Here is a 16348-nt window from a genome sequence, read left to right on the forward strand (position 1 = left end):
CAGGTGGCGTTCTGGCTGCTGCAATGACTGAGCGTGGGGGGCGTGTGATGGAGGGATACAGACAGTCCCCTTGTCATCACTCTGGGTTGCCAAAGAGGTGGAGCTATTCAGGGTTGCAATCAGGAGAACACAGGTGCTGGAGGGTGACATGTCTGTGTTTGAGAATTTTCTTGGCAAAGCAGGTAACTCCTCTAAGTTTAGAGTCCCCATCTGTAAAACTGGGACTTTCAACACTAATCAGAAGGTTGTAAAGATTAACTGAAAGAAGTGTCATCCACTGAGCCTGTTCCTGGGATCATGTAGTGAGATTCAGTAATCGCATGTTCACTGTTGTTAAGGCCAATTTTTTATGGTAAAATACATGTATTAAATTTACCATTTTAACTATCTGTAAACGTATCGTTTGGTGGCATTAAGTACACTCGCACTGTTGTGCAACCATCACCACTACCCATCGCCAGAACTCTTGTATCTTCCCAAACTGAAGCTCTGTCTCCATCAAACAACAACTCCTCATGCCCCCTTTTCCAAGCCCCTGGCAACCCTCATTCTACTTTCTGTCTCTATGAATCTGCCTCCTCTAGGGACTTCACAGATGTGGCATCATGTGGAATTTGTCTTTTTGTGACTGGTTTCTTTTTCATGGAAAATGGGCCAATGACATATTTGAAATGTAGTCTATATTTGCATTAAAGCAATAAATGTACACAGCAGTGGAATCACCATCCTACTCCTGAAACCCATGAAAGCCACGTGGTGTCCATGATGAAAAATTGAAAAATAAAATAGTCTTAACATATCTTTTGTGTTACAACTGGTTTAATGAACTCTGCTTCCCCTCCCAGCTTTATTGAGGTATAGTTGACAAAAAGAAACTATGTATTAGTGGTGTACTATGTGATGTTTTGATACACTGTGTATACATTGTGAAATGATTACCTCAAGTAAGCTAATTAATGTAGCTTCCCCTCGCATAGTTATTTTTTTTCTTGCTGTGAGAATATTTAAGATCTATTCTCTTAGTAAATTTCAAGTAGACAATATGTTATTAACTATAGTCACCATGCTGTGCGTTAGAGCTCCAGAACTCTTTCATCCTGCCGAATTGAAACTTTGTGCCCTTTGACCAACACCCGCCCCCCATTTCCCCTCTCCCCAGCCCCTGGCACTCACCGTCCTCCTCTCTGCTTCTATGAGTTTGAGTTGTTTACATTCCACACATAAGCGAGATCATGTAGTATTTGTCTTTCTGTGCCTGGTTTATTTCACTTAGCATAATGTCCTCCGGGTTCATCCATGTTGTTGCAAATCACAGGATTTAAATATCTTTTAAGGATGAATAAGACTCTATTAAACATTTATCTATGTATCTATATCTTTATCTGTCTCAGATTTTCTTTGTCTATTCATCCATGGATGGCCACTTAAGTTGATTCCTTATCTTGGCTATTGTGAATAAGCAGCTGGCTTATTTCACTTAGCATATCCTCTTCAAGGTTTATCATGTTGTAGCATGTGTCAGAATTTCCTTATTTTTTATAACTGAAAAATATTCTGCTGTATGTAATAACCACATTTTCTCTATCCATTCATCCACCGGGGAACACTTGAGTTACTTCTACCTTTTGGCTAGTGTGAATAATGTTGCTAGGAACATCATAATGTTCATATAAAGGGTACAGATATTTCTTTGGGTCCCTGCTTTCTTCTTTTCTTTTCCTCTCTTTCCTTTTCTTTTTCTTCTTTTGAGACAGAGTCCCACTCTGTTGCCCAGGCTGGGGTGCAGTGGTACAACCTCGGCTCATTGCAACTTCTGTCTCCCAGATTCAAGTGATTCTCCTGCCTCAGCCTCCTGAGTAGCTGGGATTACGGGCACGTGCCACCATGCCCAGCTAATTTTTGTATTTTTAGTAGAGATGGGGGTTTCACCATATTCATCAGGCTGGTCGCAAACTCCTGGCCCCAAGCAATCTGCCCACCTCGACCTCCCAAAGTGCCGGGATTACAGGTGTGAGCCACCGTGACCAGCCTGAATCCCTGCTTTAAATTCTTTTGGGTATATACCCGGAAGTGGGATTGGATTATGTGGTAATTCTCTGTTTAACTTTTTTGAGGGACCGCATACTGTTTTCTACAGCAGCTGCACCACTTTACATTCTCTCAACAACAGCGCACAAGGGTTCCAGTTTCTCTGCGTCCTTGACAACACTTGGGATTTTCTGTTATTTTGATAACAGCCATCCTACTATGGCTGTGGCTATTGTTTCTTTTCTTTTTCTTTTATTTTTTAACTTACAAGTGATGAGACACAGTAAACGTTTACTTTCTTCCATTTTCCTTGTGGTAACCCTCAAGTCACACCAGTGCACTGCGTCTGTGGTGGAGACTGTGGAAATTCAATAAGGAAGGGAGCAGGAAAAAGATAGGAACAGGAGAAAGACCTGATGTGGTTGGTGTTGTGGAGTTTTCATGATGATGGCTAGACTCAAGCATCTTCTCTGAGCTGTCCGCAACACTCAGCACTATACACACATTATTTAATTTAACCCTCCTAATAATTCTAGGAGGTCGGTAGTAGCATTATCTCTGTTTTATAGCAGAGGAAATGGAAGATTAAAAGAGAAAATAGTTTTATAACTGGTCACACAGACCCTAAGAAGTAGGAACCTGGATGGTGATAGCTGCCCATCCTCCCCTCTGGCATTATTGGGACAATCAAAATCAGATTGATATATTTAATATCTTTAAGAGTGGTTTGAGGCCATGCACAGTGGCTCACACCTATAATCCCAGCACTCTGGGAGGCGAAGGTGGGTAGATCACTTGAGGTTAGGAGTTCGAGACCAGCCTAGGCAACATGGTGAAACCCTGTCTCCACCAAAAAATACAAAAATTAGCCAGGTCTGGTGGTGTGTGCCTGTAGTCTCTAGCTACTCAGGAGGCTGAGGCAGGAGAATCACTTGAACCTGGAGGCAGAGGTTGCAATGAGCTGAGATCACGCCACTGCACTCCGGCCTGGGTGACAGAGCGACACTTCATCAAAAAAAAAAAAAAAAAAAAAGAGTGATTTGAGGGTGGAAATGGTAACACAAAGAGCAAATAAGGGAATGTTACAAGTAAGCAAAGATCACTGGAGTTGAGCTTAGAAAGATGTTGTCTTTCAGCCTGCTACCTATCTTCTCTAAGCCTTCATTTTCTCATCTGTAAAATGAGAAAATTGGCTGGGTGCAGTGGCTCACCCCTGTAATCCCAGCACTTTGGGAGGCCTAGTTGGGTGGATCACAAGGTCAGGAGTTCAAGACCAGCCTACCCAACATGGTGAAACCCCATCTCTACTAAAAATACAAAAAATGAGCCCAGAGTGGTGGCATGCACCTATAGTCCCAGCTACTTGGGAGCCTGAGGCAGGAGAATCACTTGAACCCAGGAGGCAGAGGTTGCAGTGAGCTGAGATCGTGCTGTTGCACTCCAGCCTAGGTGACAGAGCAAGAAAAAAAAATCAGAAAATCATTACCCTGCCTGCTTATAAGACAGGGTTGTTGGGAGGATGATCTGAGGGAATATTTGTAGATGTGTTTGCCATAAAGTACACTTCATGCTGACCTTGGCGATGGAAGGGCCCCAGGTGTGTCAGCTGAAAAATCACACTACTGATGAATTTAGAAAGGAGAGCTTTATTTCTTAAGAAGGAGATCGCAAACTGCAGGCGGGAAATGCAACCACTGGTTGAAAACCAAAAGCAAGCACTTTTTGCTGAAGGGGTTGGCTGAGAATACATATTCAACAGGTTCTGGGAGGAGCTATGAATATTCATGAAGGGGGAATGCATGCACGCATAGTAAGCAAAGATGCACATTATGTTCCATGTTCATTTTAGGGTGGAGACTTAACATTTAAATGCATTACAGTTAGGTCCTGTACGTTAAAAGGTGAGGCAAGGACATGAGGGCACTCAGTGCTCAGCCTCTGTAAACCAGCCAGAACCAGTCCACGGTCAGTGGTCTTATCAGGAGAAAGTTACTGAAATCAGTCTCTTGTCCAGTCAAAGCTGTAGTTACGGCTGGTGGAACAGGGGTTCGGTTAGTCACTGTCTGGTGGAGCTGCAAGTGTTTTACAATTGCTTATCTTGAGGCCGGTGTTGTTTAGCTGCTGGAGAAAAAGGAAAGCCTTGTGGCAGTTAGAGCTTAGTTGATTCTTTAAGTGTAGGAGTGCCTGACTTCACCATTGCCTGCACAGCCTTAGGTCCTGTTTATAATTGGGTATCTTATCACCACAGAGTCTGTTCTGTCAGTCGTATGATCTCTACTTTAGCATTAATGCTGGTCAGTTGTGTCTAGTGTTTAAATGGAAACGGGAGTATGTATAATTAGGTGCATCCGACCTCCCATCCTGTCATGGGCGGGAACTTAGTTTTTAAGGTTTCTCTGGGGTTCCCTTGGCCAAGAGGTGGGTGGGACCAGTCAGTGGTTTGGGAGGCTTAGGATTTTATTTTTAGTTTTCAGGTGGGAACACTCTTTCCTTCAGTAGAGATTTCCTGGACTGACTCTGCCCAGGGGAAGTGCAAGACCCAGTGCCTGCCCTCCAGGGGCTCTGCAGCTGCTGGGGCAGAGGCTGAGGCACAGGGGATGTAAAACAAACTCCTCAAGGCCAAACGTGAAGGAGGGACTTCCAGAGAGTCCCGGGTAGGTAAAGGAGGGAGAGGTCAGGGTCGGCTCCCTGAAGGAGCAGGAAGAGGAGGCTGGGTGGCCCCGGAGGAGATGGACGACTTCCTAGACTTGCAGGCATCCAGCCGCTTAGCTCCAAGCATGTGAGCTGAGTTCCTGCTACAGAGGAGACTCACTCCCAACACCCCACCTCGCATCCTCACCAGTGCTCGAGTACTCACGCTAAGAGCGTTCATCTTTTTTTTTTTTTCTCTTCCTCTTCAGTAAAGACGCATTGGGCATATATTATTTACGATAATTAAGTTAATATTTTATATTGTATAGGTTTAAATATTTTATCCTCCCATAATGCATGGAGTTTCTAGGGAGCCCTGCGTGCTCTGAGTACTCCGCGGAGGTATCCAACCAGGACCCCTCTGGGTGGGCCCCAGCCCCCACAGGGCTGGCAAGAGCACTACAGCAGGACAAGCCTGGGCACCACCACTGCCCTGGGCTCATGGGGCTGGCCAATCTCAAGTCTCCTGCACCCTGCCTCACTGAGTTCCAGAGGCCTGGCAGGAAGAGGAGTGCGGGGAGGACTCTTCTGGGCCTAAGTGCTAGGGAGGCCCAGGGAGCTGCCTCCCCCATTTCTGCCAAGGCAGGGGCCACGGAAGGGTCCACTGCTGGGATCCAAATGTTAGTCCAGGTGGCACATCCCAGATCTGGGAAAATCCGAAATCCAAATGCTCCAAAATCCGAAGCTTTTTGAGCACCCACATGATGCTCAAAGGATATGTTCACTGGAACATTTCAGATTTCAGATTTGGGATTTTTGGATTTGGGATGTTGTACTAATCCATTTTCATATTGCCATGAAGAAATACCCAAGACTGAGTAATTTATAAAGAAAAAGAGGTTTAATGGACTCACAGTTCCACCTGGCTGGGAGGCTTCACAATCATGGCAGAAGGCAAAGAAGGAGCAAAGTCATGTCTTACATGGTGGCAGACAACAGAGTGTGTGCAGGGGAACTGCCCTTTATAAAACCATCAGATCTCATGAGAACTCACTCACTATCTTGAGAATAGCACGGGAAAAATCTGTCCCCATGGTTCAGTTACCTCCCACCGGGTCCCTCCCATGACATGTGGGGATTATGGGAGCTACAATTCAAGATGAGATTTGGGTGGGGACACAGTCAAACCATATCAGATACTCAACTAGTATAATGCAAATATTTCAAAATAAAAAAAAAAAAAAAAGGAATCCTAAACACTTCTGGTCCCAAACATTTTGGATAAGGGAGACTCGACCTGTGATAAACTGCCACAGTTCTGCTGTGATGTGAAGAGTGAAGAAGGCAGAACAGTATGTTTAGAATGCCTCCTATTGGTAAAAACGGGAAAATCAGACAGGTGCATGTGTACTTGCTTATTTAATCATAAAGGACCACTGCAAAATTACAGTATGGTGTGTACCTTTGGGAGGCCAAGTGGGGTGGGAAGAGGACTTTATACACACACTTATATATATACAGTACAATGAGTGTGGGTGTGTATACATGTGTGTGGTTTACATTTGCATTTGTGTGTGTTGTGTTTATATATGTATGTGTGTGTGTATATGTGTTGGTGCAGAGAGAAAACTTCCTGAACTGTATCAATGTATTAGACCATTTTTAATGTCTTATTCCACCAGTAGTGTAAGGTCCCAGGATCTTCCCTATCCTGGCCTGGGCCAGATGGCAGAGGGGTTTCTTTCGAGCCTCTTTGAGCCCCCAGGGCCCTGGGCCCCTCTCCTCTTCTCCCTCTAGTCCCACCTAAGATGACCCACAACCCCACTACCCACGTACCAGCAGTTGTTAACTTTTTTGGCTCCTCCCTTTGCATCTGCATCATCAACATCATTCCCAAAACCTAAGTTGATTTTTTTTTTTTTTTGAGACAAAGTCTTGTTCTGTCACCAAGGCTGGAGGGCAGTGGCAAGATCTTGACTCACTGCAACCCCTGCCTCCCAGGTTCAAGCGATACTCCTGCCTCAGCCTCCCGAGTAGCTGGAATTACAGGCACGCACCACGACGCCCAGCTAGTTTTTGTATTTTTAGTAGAGACGGGGTTTCACCATGTTGGCCAGACTGATCTCAAACTCCTGACCTTGTGATCCATCTGCCTTGGTCTCCCAAAGTGCTGGGATTACAGGCGTGAGCCACCGTGCCCGGCCTGATGTCATGCTCTTTGCACAATGTTTTGTTCTGCTTGTTTTCCCTTAATGCTCTGTTACAAGCATCCTCCAAGTTTTTATAAACTCCTCATGAATAACATTTCTAAAATGCGTTTCAGGGATGTACGGTACACTGAGCTGTCCCTAACGTCTCAGTGGCATCTCTCCTCTGATCCTGATGGGGGTGGCAGCCACTTCCACCAATGCTGTTTGAGAGGCTGGAATGGGCCATTGTCCATAAGGTCCACATTGCCCCTAGGTTCCCGCAGCCCCCACCTAGCATGGAGGAGATGCTCAAAGCATTTGCTTCAGTATCTGCCCGATGTACGTAGATACCTGCTTCTGGGAGTCTTCTTCAGGCCCCCAAACTGAGATTTGGTTTTCCCTGAGTTGTCCCTGTGAGAGAGACGCTACAAGCAATGATTCTGTTTTACAGGAGGCCATTAGCTACAGCCAGAGTGTTTATGTCCCCCAAATGCATGTGTTGACATCCTAACCCCATGTGCTGGTCTTAGGAGGTGGGGGTTTGGGGGGCGATCAGTCATGAAGGTGCAGCCCAGTGATGGTGTTAGTGCCCTGATGAGGAGGGCTTGTTCACAGTGAGAAGGCATTGTCTACGAACCAGGAGAGCCCTCACCAGACACCAAATCTGCCTTCATCTTGGATTCCCAAGCCTTCAGAACTGAGAAATGAATTTCTGTTGTTTGTAAGCCTCCCAGGCTGTGGTAGGTTTGGTTTTGTGTTTTGAGACAGGATCGCATGGTCACCCAGGCTGGAGTACTGTGGTGCAGTCATGGCTAACTGCAGCCTTGACCCCCTGGGCTCAAGTGATCCTCCTGCTTCAGCCTCCTGAGTAGCTGGGTCTACAGGTGGGTGCCACCCTGTTTGGCAAATTTTTTTTTTTTTTTTTTTTTTTTTAGCAGAGATGAGATCTCCTTATGTTGCCCAGGCTGGTCTCAAATTCCTGGACTCAAGCAATCCTCCTGCTTCGGCCTCTCAAAGTGCTGGGATTCCAGGCATGAGGCTGTGGTAGTTTTGAGGGACTGAGGCAGGGCCGGAGCCTTGGGCAGGAAGGGTCCTGTTCCTGCAGGAGTGGAAAGTAGGGCATCGTGGACCTTATGGACAAGGGGGTGGAAGGTCCCCCCGGCCTGGGTCCTTACTGCAAGGTCTCACCCTTCCCAAGGAACTGCCTGGGCCTCCGTTTTCTTCTTGCTTCCTCACCTCCCAACAGTGAGGGAGGCAGAGGGTGGCGGGATGGGGATAGGAAAGTGAGCAATTGCTGGAAGGTGGGAAACCCCAGCCGGGTGGCATAAATAATTCAGCACCTCAGCAGTTAACGAGTTATGCTTTTAAGGCATGGACAGGAAGCTTGTTCCGCTAACGTGCTGATGTCCTTTTGCTCTTTGGAGAGCAGCTGTCCCCGGCGTTCGTAGAGCTGTGCTCGGGCTGCTTCCCTGTGCTTGTCAGGTGGGGGCTGTATGCCCAGGTAGGGCCGGGACGTGCACTTATTCATTTGCAGGTGCATATTCAAGGCCCTACGGTCTCTCTCAGCTGCCGTCCTTGGGAAGGGGCGAGTACAGATGGGAATTGGTGGGAGTCCTTGTGGAGGGCATGGGCCACCAGGCTGGAACTGTTACCGCCGGGCTCTCCCCTCTCGCACCAGAAGGTCTTGTTCCATTCACCCTGGACGTTGGGGCCAGCGCGTGTTGTCTCTGTTCCAAGTTCTTTGGTGGCCCCAGCCATGGGTCCATCAAGGCCCACTGTCCTCATCTTGGAAGAGAAAAGGCACACAGAAGTTACTCACGGGCAGTGCGTGTCCCTCATCCTGCACACACAGCGTGTCCAGTAAGCAGGGAAAGGCTGGCCTTGGCCTAACCATGGCTGTTGCAGGCCCATCCGAGGCTGCAGAGCCTTCTGTTCCAGGGCTTCCTTGCCCAGCCACCCTTTGTAGCTTTACCAGGGCCTCAATCCCCTCTCTGATGTTGCTTCCTCCTGCCTTTTGGATCTGCACTCTCCCTCTTTTCTGTTTCACACCATGAGTGAGATCTGGAATGGATTTTATGACTTCAGTACATTGGCTGGTGGCCTCCCCTTAGCTTTGCATTTCTAGGGCAGCTGAGTGGGGCGGCGTGTGCTTCCCTTCTTGTCCTCGGCGGTGTGATGACACTACAGGCTTCTTCCTCCCAAAGTCCCCTGAGGTCTCCCTGGCTCTCACTGGGCCTGCGCCACTCTCTGGGGACCATAAGCTCTGAGTGGCAGGGTCTCAGTGCCCACCCTCCCTGCAGCTGGGGGTGGCGTCGACAACTGAGTTGGGCGGTAAGCAGCCCTAGTGGGAAATGAGTGAGTGTAAGCAGGTAGCTAAAGCCGCAGAAGCCCACCTAGCTGCCTCTGGCCAAACTAAGCCAATCTAAATCACTTAAATTTATTACATGCCTGAAGTCGGCCAGGCGCGGTGGCTCATGCCTGTAATCCCAGCACTTTGGGAGTCTCAGGTGAAAGGATCACTTGAGCCTAGAAGTCCTTGACCAGCCTGGACAACATAGGGAGGCATCGGCTCTACAAAAATAAAAAATAAAAAAATTAGCCAGGCGTGGTGGTGAGTACTTGTGGTCCCAACTACTCAGGAGGCTGAGGCAGGAGGATCATCTGAGCCTGGTAGTTTGAGGCTGCAGTGAGCTGTGATCATACAACTACACTCCAGCCTAGGCGACAGAGCGAGACCCTGCCTCAAACACACACACACACACACACAATGACTACAATTACTTCTCTGAGTCCAAGAAGTGTACTCTTCCCTTTTCCCCACAATTTATTAGTGCCTCTCCACACAATGTGTCCCTGCTCTCTGATTTAATTATACTTAAAATACCTGTGTGACCTCGAGTGACTCACATGATGTCATAAGGACTCAGACTCCTTAACTATAAAACGAGAGGGGTGTCCTAAATTAGTAATTTTCTAACATTTAAAAAGCAGAGACACTTTTTTCTCAAATTAAATCCTACACAAGCTCCCCGCTAAACAAGTTAGATACAAGTAACATTTTTCATATAAAGGTTCCCATAAGTTAAAACTTAGAATGTCACTTGCTAGTAAACTTGCAAATGAGAAGAACGGGCCCCTTTCGATGACATACAAATTTGAAATCAGGGATCAGGGATGGCAGTTAATAGTTTGTCTTAGACATTAGTCTTAGCATTCAATTTTTTTTTTTTTTTTTTTTTTTTTAGACAGATCTGACTCTGTTGCCCAGGCTGGACTGCAGTGGCATGATCTTGGCTCACTACAACCTCTGCCTCCTGGGTTCAAGCAATTATCCTGCCTCAGCCTCTTGAGTAGCTGGGACTATAGGTGTGTGCCACCACACCCGGCTAATTTTTTTTTTTTTTGAAACCAAGTCTCGCTCTGTCATCCAGGCTGGAGTGCAGTGGCACGATCTCGGCTCACTGCAAGCTCTGCCTTCTGGGTTCAGACGAATCTCCTGCCTCAGCCTCCCAAGTAGCTGGGATTACAGGCGCACGCCACCACGCCCAGCCAATTTTTGTATTTTTAGTAGGGACAGGGTTTCACCATGTTGGCCAGGATGGTCTCGATCTCTTGACCTCGTGATCCACTGGCCTCAGCTTCCCAAAGTGCTGGGATTACAGGCCTGAGCCACTGCGCCTGGCCCATTCAATCATTTTTACATGTGTGTAATACAGTATTGAGAAATACAGCATTGAGGCTGGGTGCAGTGGCTCATGCCTGTAATCCCAGTACTTTTGGAGCCTGAGGTGGGTGGATCGCTAGATCCCAGGCAATGGAGATCAGCCTGGGCAACATGGCACAGCCCAGTCTCTACAAAAATACAAGGATTAGCCAGTCGTGGTGATGTGCACCTGTAGTCTCAGCTACTCAGGAGGCCTAGGCAGGAGGATGGCTTGAGCCCGGGAGGTGAAGGTTGCAGTGAGCCGAGATTGTACCACCACACTCCAGCCTGGGTGAGAGTGAGACCCTGTCTTAGAAAAAGAAAAAAGTATTAAAATTCTTGATCAACTCATGTAATCACATAAGTGGTGGTTGTGGATGGTAAAAAGTTTTTTTAACAGCTCAACTTATAATTGTTGGGTGAAACAGATGCAGAAATTTGAGAAGTGTTGTGTTATTTCTGTGTCACGTAGCATCACTAAATGATATCCACGCCTCGTCATAAGTATAAGTAGGATCATAATAAATACAAAACCCTGCAGAAGGCACCGACGTTTTCAGCTGGCTTTCATACCCAATCTAGGGGGCATCTCCAGCAGGGGAGAGCTAACTGAGAGAGCTCGCCAGAGCGGTTCTAGCTCAAGCCAGTGTGCACTGCCCAGGATGGGGCACGCCCCACCCTGTGCTCACAGAATAACACACGCAGCCACCTTCCAGGGAGTTCAGACATGAAAATGTGACCTAAGTCTGTGGCCCGAGGTGGCCTCCCAGTTGTTAAAATTTGGTATATAACTTAAGGTTTAAGGGCTGTTTTTAAATTGTGGTTTAAAAACACAGTTACGTCAACATCATGAAAATGTGCCTTAAACTTCTGTTGAACCCTCCAAAGAACCCTCACCCCCAGCTCTTGAGAGCAGTGTTTTTCAGATCTTAGCATGCATCAGATTAAGCATGCTAAATTCTCAAAATTTACTGTGCAGCCACCTGGCTAATTTGTTAAAATGCAGATTCCTGGACCCCACCCAGAGATGCTGATGTAGCAAGTCTGGGGTGGGGCCTGAGAATGTGCATTTCTAACAAGCTCCCATTGATGCTGATGCTGCTGGTAGCAAGATTCACATTCAACGGTTTGGAAACTCTTTGACCAGAGAAGATATCTTTCGGGTTATTCTTACTTTAAATAGGGGCACGGTGGCTTCCTCTAGGTCTCCCTCCTCTCATCTGAGACATGAAGAGATTGGATTAGAAACTTTCCTAGAATCCTATAAGCTTGGAAGTGCTTCTCTCTCTGCCTGGTAAGAAGGAACTTCCAGGCTGGGTGTGATGGCTCATGCCTGTGATGTTAGCACTTTGGGAGACTGAGGCAGGGGGATCACTTGAGCCCAGGAGTTAGAGACCAACCTAGGCAACATAGTGAGACCCCATCTCTACAAAAACTAAGAAAAACAATTAGCCTGGTATGGTGGTGGGTGCCTGTGGTCCCAGTTACTCAAGAGGCTGAGGCAGGAGGATTGCTTGAGCCCAGGAGGTCAGGGCTGCAGTGAGTTGTGACTGCACCACTGCACTCCTGCCTAGGTGACAGAGCAAGATCCTGCTTCAAAAAAAAAAAAAAAAAAAAAAAAGACGTTCACAGGTAACTCAACTCAGATTTCTCACATGCATCTGGTCAGATACACAAAGAGGAGCGCTAGATGTAGGTAGAATCAGACCTACCTTTTTCAGGGAAAAAAATCAGACCTGTGGCATTTCAGGGAAACCACTTACCTCCCTCTCCTCAGTTTCACCATCTATCACATCAACTCACTAATCTCCTCCCTGCCTCCTCACAGGGATGATGGATCTAAAAATGTGTGAGAAATGACACACCACTGTCTGTACGCATGTAAGGAGCTGTTGTAATCAATATCTTTGAAATGCTTATTCATGCAGAACAGGATATTTCAGGTCTCCAAATTCTTCAGCGAGAACTTCGAGATGCAGCTGGGTTCTTGAAGTTCAGCTGCAGAGCACAACTTGCTCTTAGGCCACTGGGGTTCCTCCCCAGGCTACCCTGGGGCTTCCTCCTCCCTTTATGTAGATCTGATGAGTCCCAGATTACCCCACTTCTTGGATCCTGTTTGGGTGCAGAGATTTGGCCTTAATTTCTCTTTCCTGGAGTTGCACTTTGCCTGAAGTGCAAAGAGCCCCATTCGTGATTTGATCTCCTGGCTCCTGCATGGCCAATGGGGGCCCAAGCTGCCACAACGCAGGAAGATGGCTTGATGATGCTGCTGATGCTGGCGGTGATCCCGATGGTGTGAGCTGGAAATGGGGTGCTACGTCATCGTTGTCATCGTCATCATCATCATCCGAGCAGCCACCAGATAGCTTGCACCCACGCTGGGCTGGGCACGAGACTGGCTGTTTGTCATAGTTTGTCTTTCGACCTCATGGCAGCTCTTTAAGGTAAGTATCATCATCCCCATTTTACAGATGAGGAAACCGAAGCTCAGAAAGAATCAGTAACTGGCCCAGGGTCACACTACTACTAAATGTGTATGCATATGAAACGCAGAGTCTTCAGGGCACTGGCTGGCAGTCCGGCAGTCCCACATCCCTCACCCACCATATGTGGCCTCTCAGGGTTTGGCTAGTACATTAGCATCACACCGCAGGAGAAGCCCAGCTTATGCATCACTGTGAGGGAACAGGCAAGGCTGGCCGATATGGATGGAGATGGGTGTGCTGGGTGGGGACAGAGCACAGAGCAGCCCTGGCCATGGTAAGTGTTGCACACACCCACTTCCAACCCATCACCCCTTCCCCATCAGAGGCAGGAGGGAGGTAAGAGGATGGGCAGGCCTAGGGAAGGGCAGCTGTCCCAGCAGGGGCCTGACAGTCATGTGCTGGTATCTTTAGGGGACTGAGCTTAGGGACAAAGTTGTCTCCCATTCCATCTAGTTTTAAGCTGCTGTCAGGCTGACCTGTCTAAGGTGCATGTCACTCCCTTCCTGGAAAGCCTGCCATGGCTCTCTGTTGCCCATAGAGTAAAAGCCAATCTTACCTGCCTAGCATCAGGTACCCATATTCTCTGGCTCCCCCATCCTTGTGCTTCATGTGGTACATTTCACCTGGAGCTCTAGACACATGCAGCTTCTTCCCCTTCCCCATAAATATCCTGGACATTTTGCCTTGTACCTTTACTCATGATGCTCTCTTGGCCTGTGACACCCTTCTTGTTATTTTGTTTGGCTAAACTGTGCTCGTCCTTCAAAGCTGCAGCTGAAGTGCTGGCTTCTCCATGCCGTCTTCCTGGATCTTTGAGATCCTCCAGCCTCTCATTTCCCACACTGTGCAGCCTTTCCTGTTGAACTCCCTCAGCTTCTCTCTCTTCCCCTTGTCTGGCACTCACCATTCCCCATTATTCTTTTATCTCCTACACAGGCCATGTCTCCTTGAGGCATGCGTTTTATGTGATTTGTTTTTTTCTGATTTAGTTTGGTCGTGGACTGTGCTTTGCAGACATTTGGCACTTAACACATAACGTTGACTAAGCAGGCTATGCTAGAGCAACAAGGGACTGCTCTTGAAATTTGAGGATGTGGTTATAGTCCTGGCTCTGCCATTCCTGGCTGGCCAACCTGCTTCTCTCCAGGCCTCAATTTCCTCATTTGTAAAATGAGAGAGCTGGATTCTATGGGTGGCTCTCCAAGTCTGGTATACGGAAGAACTACTTGGGGAGCTTTTTTAAAATGTGTATTTCTGGACCCCTAGGAGTCATAATCTGAAGATATGAGTGGACCTGGGTATCTGCATAATTCACACACACCCAGAGGCTTTCTCATTCAGTTGGTTCTCAGACTACCCTTTGAGCGACTCTGTTTCAGGTCGACTTTGGGGAAAGGCCTTTCTAATTCTAAGGGGCTGGTAGAGCAATGAAGGGAAGCAGAGGTTATGGGGCAGTGCCCATAATGAGTGGGGCAGGGGCCATTAACAGTATCATCACCATCACCATAGTCATCATTGTCATCGTGATCATCTTCTTCATTTTGTTTTTCTTCATTGTCATCATCATCATTACCATAGTCATTACCACCATCATCATCATCAGCATCATCACCATCATCATCATTACGACCATCATCATCACCATCACCATCATCATCATTACCACCATCATCATCACCATCATCATCATCACCATCATCACCATCACTATCGTCATCATCACCACCACCACCATCACCATCACTATTGTCATCATCGCCATCATCATCATTAGCATCTCCACTGTCACCACCACCATCACCATCATAACCATCCTTAGCACCACCATCCTCATCACCATCATCCTCACCAACATTACCATCATCATCAACCCCTTCATCATCATTACCATCATCATCGTTACCATCATGATAATCTTCGTCCTCTTCATCATCATCATTATCACCATTACCATCGTCACCACCACATTACCATCAACATCATCTTCATCATTATTACCATCATCATCCTTACCATCCTGATCATCGTTTTCATCTCACAACCATCACCATTATCATCACTACAATCACCATCGGTACCATCATCATCATTGTCATCTTTTTATCTTCATGGTCACAGTCACCATCACCATCACCACCAGCAAAGCCACTACTGCTCCTCAGTGCTCATGAGGGGAGGGCCAGTGTCAACACCTTTGTGGGCATTACCTCCTTTAGTCTTCTCAGGGGCCTTGTAAGGTAGGTCCTGAGAGGGCAGGAGGCAGGGTTTGGAGGGGTATTTGACCATGCCCTGGAGCAGACCCCTAGCTGCAGTCTGCAATGGCCCCAGTTCCCGAGCCATCCTGCTGTTGGAGTGAGCCTGTACCTTCTCTGGCGAGCCTGGGGAGGGCAAACAGTCTTGCCCTCAACTTCCCTCCCTTCTTTCAACACATCTCTATTACAGCCCTGCCTTGTGCCAGATGCCAGGTTTGAATTTGATCCAGGCCAACATTTTTTTCATGTTCACAAAACAAAGATTTTATTTTTTCTTATCCCCAACCTCTTCCTCCCTAATGTAAACTCATGTGAAAATAGCATGCGTAGCTGAGCCTCGGGCCAATTTGTGTCTTTGTACTCAGCACACACACTCTATCTTTCACACCACAAACAGCTTTGCTCAGGAAAATATGTTTTCTCTCTGCAAAACTGCCATTTTCGGGAAACACATAGAAGGCAAAAAGAAACTATTTCACTTTTTCTTCCCCTGGAAAAACCCACCAAGATGTTGTTTTCCTTTGCTTTTTCTGGAGGGGAGATATTTTTGACAGCTTTCTTCCCTAATCTGGCTCTCAGCCCTGCGTCTGGTGCCAATTTGTAAAAGAAGCAGAAGAGAAACTAGATGAGCAAAGGCAAGATTCTCCCAGAGGGGCAGTAGCACCCTAGAATTCAGGAGTAGTAAGGGACCTCTGTGGCAAACCTGTTGCCTGCCCCACTGGGGAGCCCTGTCTTGGGAGCCCTGTCTCAGAAGCCCTGAATGGGGACACGCACACCTGCTTGGAAACAGCTGTGGCTAGGCGGAGGCTGCCTGCTGGGGGGATCTCCCTGTGCACTCATTCAACAGGCATCTTTCCAGACTTCCTTAGGATAGGCTGGGGACTGGGCTGGGTGCTTTGGGATGCAAAAATAAATCAGACATGGATTCTGCATCAGTACTTTCCATTCCAGTATAGGAATGAAGATACGGGCAGGGCCATGTGAATAAAGTCCTAGTTTCACTGTGACGTTTATTTTAGCCAGAGTTAGGAGAGGTTTGGAGGAGGTGGTGACACTTGG

The 16348-nt window shown here is 47.3% G+C and overlaps 1 protein-coding gene and 1 non-coding gene across 2 annotated transcripts in view; both read left to right on the forward strand.

The window, feature by feature from the left end:
- XKR6 (XK related 6) overlaps positions 1–16348 on the forward strand; it is a 326463-nt gene that overhangs the window by 155194 nt on the left and 154921 nt on the right. The window lies entirely within an intron of this gene.
- Positions 12797–12908, forward strand: MIR598 (microRNA mir-598). Its single transcript, NR_106302.1, has one exon. It is a non-coding gene; the product is annotated as a microRNA mir-598 (primary transcript).

The sequence above is a fragment of the Gorilla gorilla genome, chromosome 7 (genome assembly GCF_029281585.2).
Source record: "Gorilla gorilla gorilla isolate KB3781 chromosome 7, NHGRI_mGorGor1-v2.1_pri, whole genome shotgun sequence".
In the NCBI taxonomy this organism is placed as follows: Eukaryota; Metazoa; Chordata; class Mammalia; order Primates; family Hominidae; genus Gorilla; species Gorilla gorilla.